The sequence below is a fragment of the Ceratotherium simum genome, chromosome 17 (genome assembly GCF_057802395.1).
Source record: "Ceratotherium simum simum isolate JZ-2026a chromosome 17, ASM5780239v1, whole genome shotgun sequence".
Lineage (NCBI taxonomy): Eukaryota > Metazoa > Chordata > Mammalia > Perissodactyla > Rhinocerotidae > Ceratotherium > Ceratotherium simum.
In genome coordinates this window covers 2,588,658-2,602,541 of record NC_141916.1, presented here as the reverse complement: position 1 = coordinate 2,602,541, position 13,884 = coordinate 2,588,658, and the positions used below count along the sequence as shown (strand labels likewise).

The 13,884-nt window shown below is 39.4% G+C and overlaps 1 protein-coding gene across 1 annotated transcript in view; it reads left to right on the top strand.

Annotated features, from left to right (window-relative positions):
- Positions 1-222: 222 nt before the first annotated feature.
- The window catches only part of RAP1B (RAP1B, member of RAS oncogene family), a 44,870-nt gene continuing 31,208 nt past the window's right edge, over positions 223-13,884 (top strand). The window contains exon 1 of the mRNA XM_087442048.1: positions 223-239. The gene's annotated coding sequence lies outside the window, so the exon portion shown is untranslated. The remainder of the gene's footprint in view (positions 240-13,884) is intronic.

The following is a 13,884-nucleotide window of genomic DNA, read 5'->3' as shown; positions in this document are numbered from 1 at the left end:
CTGGGGAGCGCCGCGGAGGCCCCGCCCCCGGCCCTCGCCCCGCCCCTTCCCGGCGCGCAGCCGCCCCGCCCGCGGGCGGAAGCGGGAGCGAGGCCGAGCGCCTGACGTCAGGGCGCCGCCGCCAAACCTCGCCCGGAGTCGGCGTGTGAGGGGCCGGAGCGGCGGCGGAGCGGACGCCGTGGCGCCGGGGCAGCGGCGCGGAGCAGCGCGGGCGCGGCGGGCCGGCGGCAGCGGGAGAGGTGGGCCGGGCGCGCGGGCCGGCGGGCGGCGGGGGCGGGCAGGCCGCGGAGGCCCCTCGGCGCGGCAGGTGGCGCGGCCGCGGCCTCCGGGCCGGGCGGCGGGCGGGCGCCGGCGGACGGGCGGCGGTGGGAAACATGGCGGAGGGAGCGGGCCGGGACCCCGGCGCCCGCCGCCCGGCCTCCCGGGTGGGCGCGAGTTGGAGCGGAAGCCGGAAAGTTGTCCTGGCGGCCGCCGCCCCGCCCGCGGGGCGCCGCGGGGAAAGTTTCCCGGAGCGGCCGGGCCGCGGGCACGGCCCCGCCCAGTCGCCGAGGGCCGCGGGCCTCCGCCGGCGCGGGATCCGGGAAGTGGGTCCGCTTCTGCTTTCGCCGTCTCGGCGCTGTCAGCGGGAGGGGCGTTTAAAGCTGCCCCCTGAGCCCGGCGGCGGATCTTTCTTCTGAAAAATCTGGCTTTTGGAGAAAAGCTCATCCTGGCGAGTTTGGGCGGGTGGTTTGCTTCCCCTCCGCCTGCCCCCCCACCCTCTTTATTAGTTTAGAAAAACGTTTTTGCCCTGCAACTCTTGTCTGATAGGAACACGAGCGGTTCTGCGTTACAGTAACGGGAAATCGCATTTTTAACGGGGTAGGAAGTTGGCACGAAATGAAGATTGTGGTTTTAATATTTTAAAGTGAGTTCAGTCTAATTGGATTTTTGTTTTGCTGGTAGCATGTAATATATTTCGAGTGCTGATAACTTAAAGCTTTTAACTCGTAAATTCATCTTTAACCCTCTTTTTTGTAATTAGAGTGCTGTTTGGACTTGCTCAATAAAACCTTATCTCCGCGACAAGTGACTTATAAAAAAGGGAGACGTTCATTTGACTTTGAGCTCAGATCACTCCTGAAAGCTGACTCTTGCATAGTACTTGAGTCATTATGGAGTCATGGGACTTTTCAAGGGCCGGAAAGAACTATTTCGATCGTCCCGTCCCACCCTCTCATTTCATGGAGGAGGAAACTGAGGCCTAGAGAAGATAAGATAACTAGTTAGCGGCTGACGTTTAGGACAGTAGTCTATCCGTAAGAGGCAACCTGGGGAAGAAGTACGATATTTGTATAGTGAATGACATTTTACAGAGGGCAATGTTCCCGTCGTAGCCAGAAAAGGTGGGTACTTTGGTCAGACAGTGTGGAACTTGGGTGGTTTCACTGCTGGGTTTTAGGAGAAGAAATTGCAGCTCGGGGGTTAAATAACTCTCAGGATGCAGGGCCCTGAATGATAGTGTCGTTTCAGCTCGTCCCATTTTTACTCTGCACTACACAAAGTGCTTTCACTTGCATTTTCTTGGTCGGTATTCACAATAAATTGTGAGGCTACCTCGTCAGAGGAAACCCAAAAGTAAATCTTTGAAACACATGTAGCCAGTTTGGTTTTAATGTGCCAGTTCTCAGAATACAACTGAAGAGCCCAATAATAAACTTGCTTAATCTAAAAATGTGGTATAGGGCGTGAAACGGACTGCTCCGTCTTTTGCCCTCTCCCCCTACTGCACCCCATCTCTCTTCCTTTCTATGACACATATCACTTCCTACTCTGTGATCATTTTATGTATTTTTGTTATCTGTTGCCACAAATTGTAAGCTCCAAGGACAGGATGTGTTCTTTGTATGCCCCAAAGCGCAGGTATGTTGCCTGCCTGCCAGATAGGCAACACCACTTTGCTCAGTGCAAGCACCATGAGGGTAGGGACTGGATCCTTTTCATTTTCCAGTGTATTCTTAGTTCCTAGAACCTTGCCTGTGCACATAGTCTTTAGCGTTTAAATTTAGGGATTAATTGTAATGAACATTTGAAGAGAGGATATTTGCAGAGAACTTTGTATTCCTTCAAAAGGAAATGTATCCACATTGGCTTTGGAATCTTTTTAACTTTACAGATGGATTTTCATTTTATCTTCAAGACAGTCCTTTACTATAGAATTAAAATATTTTCTCTTAGCTGTATAAAGGAGTCCCCATGGTAAGGAGCCATCATGTAAGGAGGGTCTAGCGAGGTGTAATAAAGAATTGATCATAAAAAACCTTGATCCATGCACATAAGGATCTTATCAAGTGTATCTTCCAGTGTAATTCAAGATTGGTAGAAGACCTATGCAGAGATTGATAACATGGTAGCTAATTATACATGTTGTTTTAAATATAAGTCTAAGATTTGGATGAGAAACTGCTCATGTTCAGTTTTCTTTGACTTTTGTTGTAGATACTTGACAAATATTTGTTAGGGGAGTGGAACTAATCAGCAAAACTGGATCTGATACAAAGAGAATTTGGCTGATTTTGCAAAGGTGTTGTTTATTTTTTTCTAAAACTGTAGTTTAAATTGGCAATTTTATTATTGAATATCAATATCTTACTGATATGCACATCATTTTCCTAAAGACTTAAAATAATGTGTTCCTGTGTATGTATTGATAAAGAGGGTGGATATTGATCTGTAGTGTCTAGATTTGACTGGTACCAGGAATAGTTTAGTATTTATGAGCTAAGTATTCAAAAGCTGGTTTTTTTGTTATGGCAGTGATGTCACATGTTCAGTCTGTAGAAAAGCTTGATAAAGATTGATCTCTCTTAAACCTTGTGTGTAAGACCATATAAGGTTGTGACTAAATACATGCCTTGCTTGGTTTGTTTGATTTCCCTCCTATCGTTTTTGAGGACTCCACCATGGTCTTAGAGATTAGGCTTAAGGTTTTGCTGTTAGCCTTTTCAAATTGATTTCTTTTAGAAAAAGTTAAGAAACAGACATTTTGGCTGATGCAATGATTCATTGTAACATTGGACGGATTTTTCAGTAAACAGGAGTACTGTACCACAGCTTACCCTTGTGCTGAAAGCCTAATGTTTTTCATTTTTTTTAATAAGTTTTATAATTTTATTTACTTATTTTTTTCCCCCCAAAGCCCCAGTAGATAGTTGTATGTCGTAGCTGCACATCCTTCTAGTTGCTGTATGTGGGGCGCGGCCTCAGCATGGCTGGAGAAGCGGTGCGTCCGTGGGCGCCTGGGATCCGAACCCAGGCCACCAGCAGCGGAGCGCGCGCACTTAACCGCTAAGCTGCGGGGCCGGCCTCTAATGTTTTTCAGTGTTCTTAGATATTTTGCAACAGTGTTGAAAGGTACTAATTACCATTTGAGGACTTAAGTCTTTTTAATTTATTAGTTCTTTGGAAATCGCATGAATGCAATGGAAGCAGTAGCAACAAAGAATAGAAGAATTTATCCATTTGCAGTAAAGACTGGCTTGTGTATAATCTGTTGTACCTTGTTAGAACTTAGTTGAGCACTGGATCTAAGACCAATCCCATTAGTCATAGAATTTCTATTTTAAAGAGGAAAGGTTATGAGGAACTTTTGTGCTGCCTTTTAAAAATTAAAATCACTTTTTAAAATGCACCATTAAGAAAAAGAATACCACTTCTCCATAATTCCTAACACTAGTGCGTTTATTCTTAATGTTAATCAAATTAAGGGTACACAGAAATTGATTATTATTTCAGTAGCAATTTAGAAGGAATTTTTGCTTTGCATCAGTGGAGGATCAAAATTTTTTAAACTCTGTTTCCAAGGAGCCTTAAAACTTATAAAAGAAAGAAATGAAAATTTGGGGAAATGTACTAGGTTTAAAATAATATTTAAATTACTTATCAAAAAAAATATTTGCAACATGAGTTGCAGACTTTCCATCTGGTTTTTATTATACAGAACAATATTCTGGAGTATTACTATGCTTAAAATTGATTGTATATGAGGTGCTTAAGTACTAGAAATATGTTCCCTTTTAAATTAAGAATCTTAGTCTCACTAACCATAGAGAGTAATTATCTAATGTTCTGATTTTGAATTTTACATTGAGCTGGTTCCTAAAGCTTACTCTTGTAAGTATTATAAAACAGTTATGCTGTTCTATAGTTTTGCCTAATATATATATTTTATATGATAATATATTATATGATAATATTATATGATATATATCAATGAGACCTTTACATTTAAACCAGATTCTGATCTCATGAGATAACTTGCTAGGTAATCTTTTCCAGTGATGGGGGATTGAATGTTTTTAACTGTTGTACAAGTAGACTGAATAAAGATGTTAAAGGAAGAGAGCATCTATTAAAAGCAGTTATAAATAATTTTGATCACTTTAAATTATTGACTTCTTGGAATCATCACTTTTACTCTGTCAGAGCTTCTTGCTGAGTTTTTCAGTAGTTGCTTTGAAAATTCATTTCAGTAAACATGTACTTTTAATAAAATAGATTTTTTTCTCCTATATTTAAAACTTAGCATTTAATTAAGTAATTATATTTAGAAAATATACAGTGAACTGATTGCCCCATTGGTGGATTACCTCTACCTGTTGCTTTCCTCTTCTTTGCATTGTGGGAAGGGAAAAAAAGATGAAAGAAAATCTGTTTTGTCCATTTAATAGCAGATTTTGGCAAAAGCTTCTGGAAAGGAAATGGAAAATGTTACGTAAAATAAAATTCTAATTATCTGTGTCTTCTAAAATTTATCCTCATTAGAATATTTTTTTTAACTTTTTTTTTTTATAATTTTATTTATTTATTTATTTTCCCCCAAAGCCCCAGTAGGCAGTTGTATGTCATAGTTGCACATTCTTCTAGTTGCTGTATGTGGGACGCGGCCTCAGCATGCCGGAGAAGCAGTGTGTCGGTGCGCGCCCCGGATCCGAACCTGGGCCGCCAGCATCGGAGCGCACGCACTTAACCGCTAAGCCACGGGGCCGGCCCTAGAATATATTTTTAGGTCACTTTATTCTAAAAAAAAAAAAATAGGGGACTTTCTAAAAGTTCTTAGTTAATAGGACTGAGGGTATCAATAAAATAAAGACTAGAAATATAAGCTCTTTTCATTTAATTAATAGTTTTTAGTTGTCAAAGTGGTATGCATATTGTATCCAACTGTTACCTTGTGTTTTAAGGTTGCAGTGAGAATATTACTATTACTAGATTATGCTAATATAGTTACAGCTGCTGCTTCTAAGATTTAAAAGTTATTATTAAGCTCTTCAGTAACAATAGCAAAACTTAGGAATCCCTCAGGAATCTTGAATTCTGTACTGTACAGATAATAAAGAGGGATAGGGATGAGGTATATAAACATGTGTATCTATTAGTTTCTTCTACTGCTCTTGAAATTGTTGAACTTGAGATACAGCACTAAGTTTGTTTGTATTGGTAAGACTGGCTGAGTTTTCAAATATGTTTGTCTTTTAAATTTTTCTTATTAAAGTGTTTAGAATACAGAAAAGTATAAAGAGGAAAAGTAATACGACTTGTAATCCCACCAGTAGAATGAATTTTTAGGCAGAATTTGTACTTCCCTCTCTGAAGTTTTCCTCAATGGGAAAGATGACGTATACTACTTAGAGTTGTTGAGGATTAAATGGAGCATTATTCATAAATGTTTATAAAAGAATATACTAATGTAGTATTTATTATACTACATTATTCTTTATTATAAAGCTTTCATTCCCCTATAGCATTGCTACTCCCAATTGAAGTTGATTTTATTATTTGATTTTTAAGATTCCCATTAAGGTATGAATGAAGACTAAGAAAGAATAATTATGATTGTGAACAGCTTAACAAATAAATTGTCTAGCTCAGTGGTTTTCAAAGTATGGTCCAGGGTACCCTGCGGATTGCCTAGACGTTTTCAAAGAGCCTGCAAGTACAAAACTATTTTTATAATTATACTGTAAATAGTAATACAGTATGTTCTTTGCCTTTTTCACTGTGTTGACATTTGTAACAATAGTAGAAAAGCAGTGGTGGGTCAGACTTCTGGCACCTTAGAACGAATCAGGTCAGGGCACCACACTGTATTAGTCACTCAAAATTTTAAAAAAACAAAAACTTTCACCTAACTGTGCTCAGTGAAGAAGAAAACATGTTTCGTTTTGTTTTTTTATCAAATCTCAACTCTTGTACACATCATTTTAATATACTGTGACAAAATGGGAAGTATGCTTAAAACACTTTTTTGCTGCCATACTGAGGTATAATGGTTTTCTCTAGGAAAAGCATTTGTGTGATTATTTGAGTTGCAAGCTGAACCAGCCACTTTTTTCATGAACACTATTTTTACTTGAAAGAATGCCTGACAAACTGTGGTTATTCAGACTTGAATATTAGACTGATATTTTCTCAAAAATAAAGTGAGCCCTTTGCTTTAAGGAGAAGATTGATAGTATTTATGGTCAATGATGAAGTTCTAGTTTTCAAGTGAAAATTAGAATTTTGGAAAACTTGTATCAGCCACTGTGCTGTTCACAGCTTCCTTATATTTGAGATTTTTTTCTGATGATATTGGTAATGTCAATGAATGTTTTTTATTTTTAATATATAATGAAATGTGTCAGTATTTGAAATCCTTGTAACTCTGTAAACCGGTATGTTCCGGGTAACCAGTGCATGATATTACAAAATCATGCATGGGTAAGAAATCCTTCCCAAGTTACAGCTAGACTAGTGGATTTTAATGTTATAGAGAACATAAAGTTTATTGATAAGGTTTCCCATCTCAGTATATTGCAATCAGTTGTCGAGTTTTGGTGTAGGACCAGAAGAGAATATCCACATTTACTGAAAAAGGTTATTAAAATATTCCTAACTGGGCCAGCCGAGTGGCATAGTGGTTAAGTTCGCACGCTCCGCTTCAGCGGCCTGGTGGTCGCAGTTTTGAATCCCGGGTGCGGACTGACATACCTCTCATCAAGCCATGCTGTGGCGGCATCCCACATACAAAATAGAGGAAGATGGGCACAGATGTTAGCTCAGGGACAATCTTGCTCAGCAAAAAGAGGAGGATTGGCAGCAGTTGTTAGCTCAGAGCCAGTCTTCCTCACCAAAAAAAAATATATGTTCCCAACTGCCTCTCTGGTTGTTGTTCACGTTTTTCTTTTTGTATCACTCATTTTTCCATGCTTTGCTCTCAGTGTTTAACATGTTTGATTTATTTTGTTTATATTTTTGTTGGAGGGGAGGAGAAGAATGGGAACCATAGATAATGTGAGGCAGTGTTTTCCTCTGCTTTATCTCAAAATCTCTAATATGTAATCGTTTTAGGTTTAATTTCTTTGCAGTGTTCTCCTTTGAGCAGTTCATTCAACTTTTGTTCACAGTATTTTTTAAGCTTAGTTTTGGTTTTAATACTTGTTTTGTACACCTGATTACTTATTTATGGATACATTGCATGTATGTCCAAGTTTTGACATAATCTTAAGCAGATTTTTAATAGTTGACTGTCACAGTTTTAGGATATGGAGTAGCTTTCCTATAGTAAAGCTATGGACTTTTTCCCATTTGGGTTTAATAATGTCTCCTTGACCTGAGAATTTGGTATGTTGTCTACCTTTAGTAGACACTTTTCCAAGATAAATGATAATGTTCTTTCTTACCTTCTGGGAGAAAGCTGTTTCTTTTTCATGTTTGTTTAAGAACAATTGTAGCAATCCTTGTTAAACAACTATTTTTATAAACTTCATGTCTTAGGACAGTTCCTAATTTTAAAGGATTTTTAGGCTAACCTGCATTTGTTTCAAATAATAAGTTTCAGATTATTAAAGAAGTAAAAAAAAAGATGGGTAAATTATAGTTTATACTGTACTCAGTTTCAGTTTCTTCGGAATTCAGTGCCATTTATTTCCTGAGAGATAATAAAATGGGTGTGTTCTGTGAAGAAAGAGGGTATTGAGTCTGAGCATCACTGTATGAAAGAGCAGGGCTGACATCAGAGGAAGAGGTGTGGAGTCGTTTAACTTCAGGGAGGCTTCAGGGACTAAACATCATAGAACTCCTGCCCCCGTGAGTTCATCCCACAATAAGGGAGGGAATTTAATAGGAAGCTTTAGTTCTCCCGATATTAAATAATTAACTGGTCAGCTGTTCTGAATTAGGAAACCTACTGAGATCATATTTTATGTCCAGGACATCCAAGATAGTCACAAGGTGGCCACTGGCTATTGCTTATGGAGTTTTAGTTGCTAGCTAAAAAAAAAAAATTGTATGAAATTTCCTCTAGATTTTTTGTAGTTAAACTTTTTTTTCTTCCGAGAGCCCTGTCGCCTTACTTCATCACCCTTCAACAAAGAGAAGACAGGATTTGCAAGCTTTTAATGACAGAGGAGCCTTCCTGATGTTTTTTCTGTTGCTTACATGAAAGTGATGATGGTGATAATAGGCAGTGAAGAGTGGAAGGGCAGGAAGTAGAGCAGAAAAGAGAGTGAGGATGGTGGTTAGGAGGTTCTCTTGCTAAGGAGCGGGGCTGCTATTGCCGCCCTTCAGAGTTCTGGTGGAACGGGAATCCCTTGTGATGCGTTAGTGGTTGGTACATCTTGTCCACCTGAGGGCCCTCTGTAGAGGATAAATTGGTGTTCCCTATCAGAGATGATGGAGTGAAAGTAAAAGTTTCATCACTAAGCAGTGTGAGTTGAGGGTACTTTTGCTATTTTTATTCCCCAACAGGCCCTTATGTACTTTTCTCTGAACCTTCAGGTGCTCAAATTGGACACTTATTTATTTCATTTTTTCTCATAGGTTTTAGCTGATTCCTTTGAGCATGAGGGGTCAATCTGAGAAATGGTGTGCTAGGTTTGAGTAGTTGCTAGACCTTTCATTCCCCCTGTTGTCTTAAGTAACATGGTTTAGAGGGGATGACTGTGACCTGCGTGACCTAGGCTTCAGTTCTCTCTCTGGCACTGCCTTGAAACACTGAACAAGTAACTCCTCTCTGAGAACTTACCTCTGTGTAGAGAACGTTTGATTAAATGGCTACTCAGGTCTTATTGAGCTCTAAAATCCTGTGTTTCTGTGATACGACCTCTGTTTATGCCACATTCATCTCTTGTCTGGACTTTCTAACTTGTTTCCATTCTTGTCCTCCTCTACCTCAGTCTCCACCGAGAAGACAAAGTCATCTTTTAAAAATGCAAATCAGATCATGTAATACCCTCCAGTCCCAGTTTCCCCCCAGTGGCTTATAATAAAAACCAGACCCAATTCTTGCTTCCGTCACAACTTGACCTCCTTCGTTGTTCACTGAGCTTTAGCTGTACTGGACTTCTCTCTGATCCTGACCCTACAAGCCCTTCACCACCTAGTTGGTGCTTACGACTGCTCTCTGTCTATCACAGTCTGTCCCTGGCTGTCTGCATTTCTGCTTCAGTCTCAACATTAGATCTTAGCTCAGGTGTCACATTTACAGAGTTTTTTCCTGATCACTTTAAAGGAGCATCCCCCCTCTATTACCTTCATAGTTCTTATCACAATCAATAATTATATTTCTCCCTTTATCCTCTCTTCCCCTCTAAACTGTTTGTTTCAAAAGGGCAAGAACACCATGTCACCTTTCCACCACAATCTCAATTGGTTAGCCCAGTAAGTGGCACATGGTAAGTGCTCAAAAGTTTTTATTTTAATTGAAAGAATACATAAGGTGCTCGGTGATTTGTCCTTATCAATTTCCATCATAGGCTACTTCCTACACTACTTTTTTTAGGTGTTATATTTCTAACTATAGTTCCTCATTATTTAGGGCATGTGTCTCTTGAGGACTCGTTCATCTGACTGCATGTTATTGAGAGATAGTTGTTCTCAGTTACTGTGTGTTAGGATTAAATTGAGTAATTAATTATGCACGAAAGGTTCCTAGCAAAGACATGAAAAGTTAATCAATATAAAGTGTAAATAGCAGTTCAAAATAATAATCATCAATACTGAAATGAATGATATAGATGAGTGCTTATAGAGTAAGAGGAAGAAATGAAAACTCTCAAGCTCTAGTAGTCCAAGGAGACATTGAAGATGAGGTGGGATGTGTACGTGGTATTAAAGGGCTGTGCCAGTTAGACTGACAGTGAGTCAGGGTAGGCAACAGGACAGAAACTGGAAAGTGCGAAGTATGTTCAAGGGAGTTTTTGCTCTAGTAGATGTTTGTGAAATGAATTATAGGTCCATAATCCCTCACCTGTGACCCTTGGCACCAGGTATTTTGGAGTTCAGGATTTTTTGGAAAGATTTGTTTTGAATTTTAGTGAGGGTAATCAAACACTATTTCTAAAATGAAATATGCATAGTCACACTAAATGGGATAATTAAAAAGTGAACAGCCTCATGTCAGCGTGTAGGTTTTGCTGTGAAAAAATTTATATCAGGTCAGGTTTTGCCCCCAAATTAGTTGAGAAACTTTTAGGTTTTAGAGATTTTAGGATTTCAGAATTTCTGTGAGAAATGAGTCTGAAATTGTAGGAAAGGCTTACTGTCTGTGACTTTGTGTCTTTGGGGAGGATGCCAGGGTCTGAAATGGTACTTGAAGTGGGCAGCCTAGAAACAGTCTCCTGAGCAGTTCTTTCTGGCGCTGACACAGAACGGAGTGCGCTGCTACCTGATTCCTTAGTGCGAGTCCAGTTAAGTGTTCGGAAGTGGTGAAGATGTACCTGTGTATATTGGTGCCTGGAAAGTTGTTGGTAAGTGTTAAAAAGAAATGTTTACTGATTGAGAGGTCATATTTTAGCCACAATTTCTTCTTGATAGATTTTTAAATCTCCCAATTAATAAGGTTTCTAAGAATGGTATAATACATTTAATTGTGAAGTAAGAGTACAGTAGAAGGTTGGAATAGGAATATTATAGGACTAGTATAATCTCTATTTAAAAATCCTTGATGAATCACTTGGTATTGACAAGGAAAGAAGGAAGTATCTGAAGATGCTACTTCGAAACTCAGAATTGATTACAAGCAGTGCCTGCTCGCTCTTTGTGTTTTCGCCACTTCTGCTTATTGCTAGCAGCCTAATTAATACCCAAACTTCAGTTCTCATTGCCTTTATCTGTTCATTGGTATATGCATACTAATATCCAAGAATGCAAACGTGTATGCCCTGTTTTTTGGATACTGACTTATGTCTCATAGAATTGCCAGGACAGGCATGTTTCAAAGCTACTTTAGGTGGGGAGGGGTAGTACTGACCTAATAATTATGCAAGTAAGTGGAATAATGTATGGGAAAGCCAAACGTAAGCATTATTTATGGTTTCCAAAGTGTGGCATGCCTTTTATTTTTTAAGTGGTCTTTGTTTTACTGGATTCTAAGCACATCTTCGAATAAAACAAAGAGGTTAGAGTATAAAAGGAAGAACTTAAATTAGTTAAAAACGACTTCATAAGACCATTAGCTGCACATGCCATGTGGGCATTAAGCAGCTAGCATAAACTGCTGCTGAGATTGAGATCTTAAAATAACTAGAGAAAGGTACGGTAAGTGCCTGTGCTTCCACGGTTTTTTGTTAGTTGGCCAATTTTTCTCCTCTGAATTTTCGGCAGGTTTAGTAGGGAATTTTGCATTAGGAATATCCTGGTCTTGAAATTTCATTTAGAATGTAATGTAGTCATGCAAATTATGAACGCACAATCTAAAACCATGGCATTCTTATTATGGTTTCAAATGCATTTGGGGGCAGTCATATTGAGCTTTGTCATTTAATCCTAGTTAGGAGGTTAACAGTAAAATGAAATAAAATAATTTTTGTAGTCATTTATTCCTTCTCTTGTGGAAGACAATAATTCTGTTTATTTCTGAATTCAGTCTTATGTTGAAAAAGACTGTAAAAGTATGCTTTTATAAAAAATTCCCCTATCCTTGAGGAGGGCAGTGTGTTGTAAAATCTGAGTATTTATATTAAAAGAAATATTTGTGGGAAAAGAAAAATATTTGTGGCGTTCTTCCATTCATGAAAATGTGTGTGTTTTGTTCTGGAATCCAGCTCCTTAACTTGAATTCTAATTTATCTGCTAGAACTAAAGTGCCTCACTTCTGATTTCTTATACCTCTGCCCCAACAGCTCATAAACTGTACTTAATATAGTATTTGCTCGAAATTCATGAAAGCAGATATTTTCCATACCTAATGGAGATGTCTGTGTGGTTGATGGAGCTATTTCATTCTGCAACCTGTTTGACAAATTACTGAGTATCTTTGATGTTAATGTTAAATTAACATTCTGGAGTCGCAAATTCAAGAGACTTAGAGAAGAACAGACTTGAGCTAGGAACGCAGAAAGACATCTGGTTAGCCTTCTTACTCCCAGTAACGGTCATACCTTTGGAGTGGTGGTGTCTCTTTTTTTCTGTGACTTGTGGAACCTAAGACATTGAGAGCGGGTTATGTAAATTACTGAAGAATCTGATTTCTGGAGACCTGAGAAACAGTAGAGACCCTCCTTTCCTGTGCTAAACTGGGGGACACTTATTTGGAGGCAAAGAGATGAATAGGATCGTCTCTGGTGGACCCTGACCTTTCTTTGCTAGGGCTATAGGTCTTAGGGTCTTAAGGACGAGGGGAAGTGTTGTCAGAGTCTTCAAGAGGTGCTTTTAAAAACTTACACATGTGCACAATCCCTGCTATAATGAGAGATGTTACTGATGAGCATTGCTCTAGTATCACCTACCTCTCCTAAGCTTCTGAGTCTTCAGATTTGAATTTGATCTGACCTTCAGACCTTCCCTCCCCCATTCCCAGAAATGACTTTGTTTTGCCACCTCTTCAAATACCCCATGTGTGGCTCCTTTCTTCCTGTCATGCCGGAGCATGGCCCATACTGCCAGACTACATCTCACAGAAACATAATATCTGACTAAAAGTGTCTTCTTGTGTAGACACATGGATGTGTGTGTTCACATTGTCTTTTAGAGAGTCACTGGTGTCTGAGAAGACACAGACCTAAATGAGTCCTGATGGCCAACCTTGCTTTATAGAAAATGAAAATGCCAGGTACTTAGCTGTCCCAGCCTCCCTTGCAGCTAGGGCACAAGTCCTTGACATAAACCTGGCAATCAAAGGATTTTTCTAAAATCTGGAGGGAAACTTTGCAGCGCACCAGTGGCATGACGGCTTTAATTTTAGACTGTTTATTATATTAGCCACTTCCAGAATCAAAGTGGACAGATTTAATAGATTAGATTTAGCATCAAATGTAAAAATGCTCTTTACCCAAGATGCCTTTCATTTCCATTTTGTCTGTAAAGCTTGATGGAATTTTTGGATATGTTTCAGACCTACTTTCTTGCCCTGATAGCACTATTTTATCATCCTCACTAATGGCCTTAACAACTGTGAATGTGTTGACTAAGTGAATAAGGTGCCTGTTGAATGAATGTTGTAAAAATGAGCAGCATCAGCTGTGCCAGAAACAAAATCATTGTTTCTGGCAGATAGTCTTCGGCATTCAGGTGGACTGTTCTCAGTGATTCCTTTGAGGTTTTTTGTGGGGGGCTTTTTGCATACTATTTTGCAGCTAATTAATTCATCTTGTAAAAGTATTAGACATCGGTGCTAGCTATTTAAGATAAAATATGTGACGAAAGAGCGAAGTCAGAGGGAGAAGGTCAAATACCGTATGATTTCCTTCATTAAGTAGTAGATAATAACAACAATAAACAAACACATAGGGACAGAGATTGGATTGGTGGTTACCAGAGGGGAAGGGGGGAGGGAGGAGGGTGAAAGGGATAATTTGGTACATGTGTGTGGTGATGGGTTGTAATTAGTATTTTGGTGGTGAACATGATGTAATCTATGCAGAAATA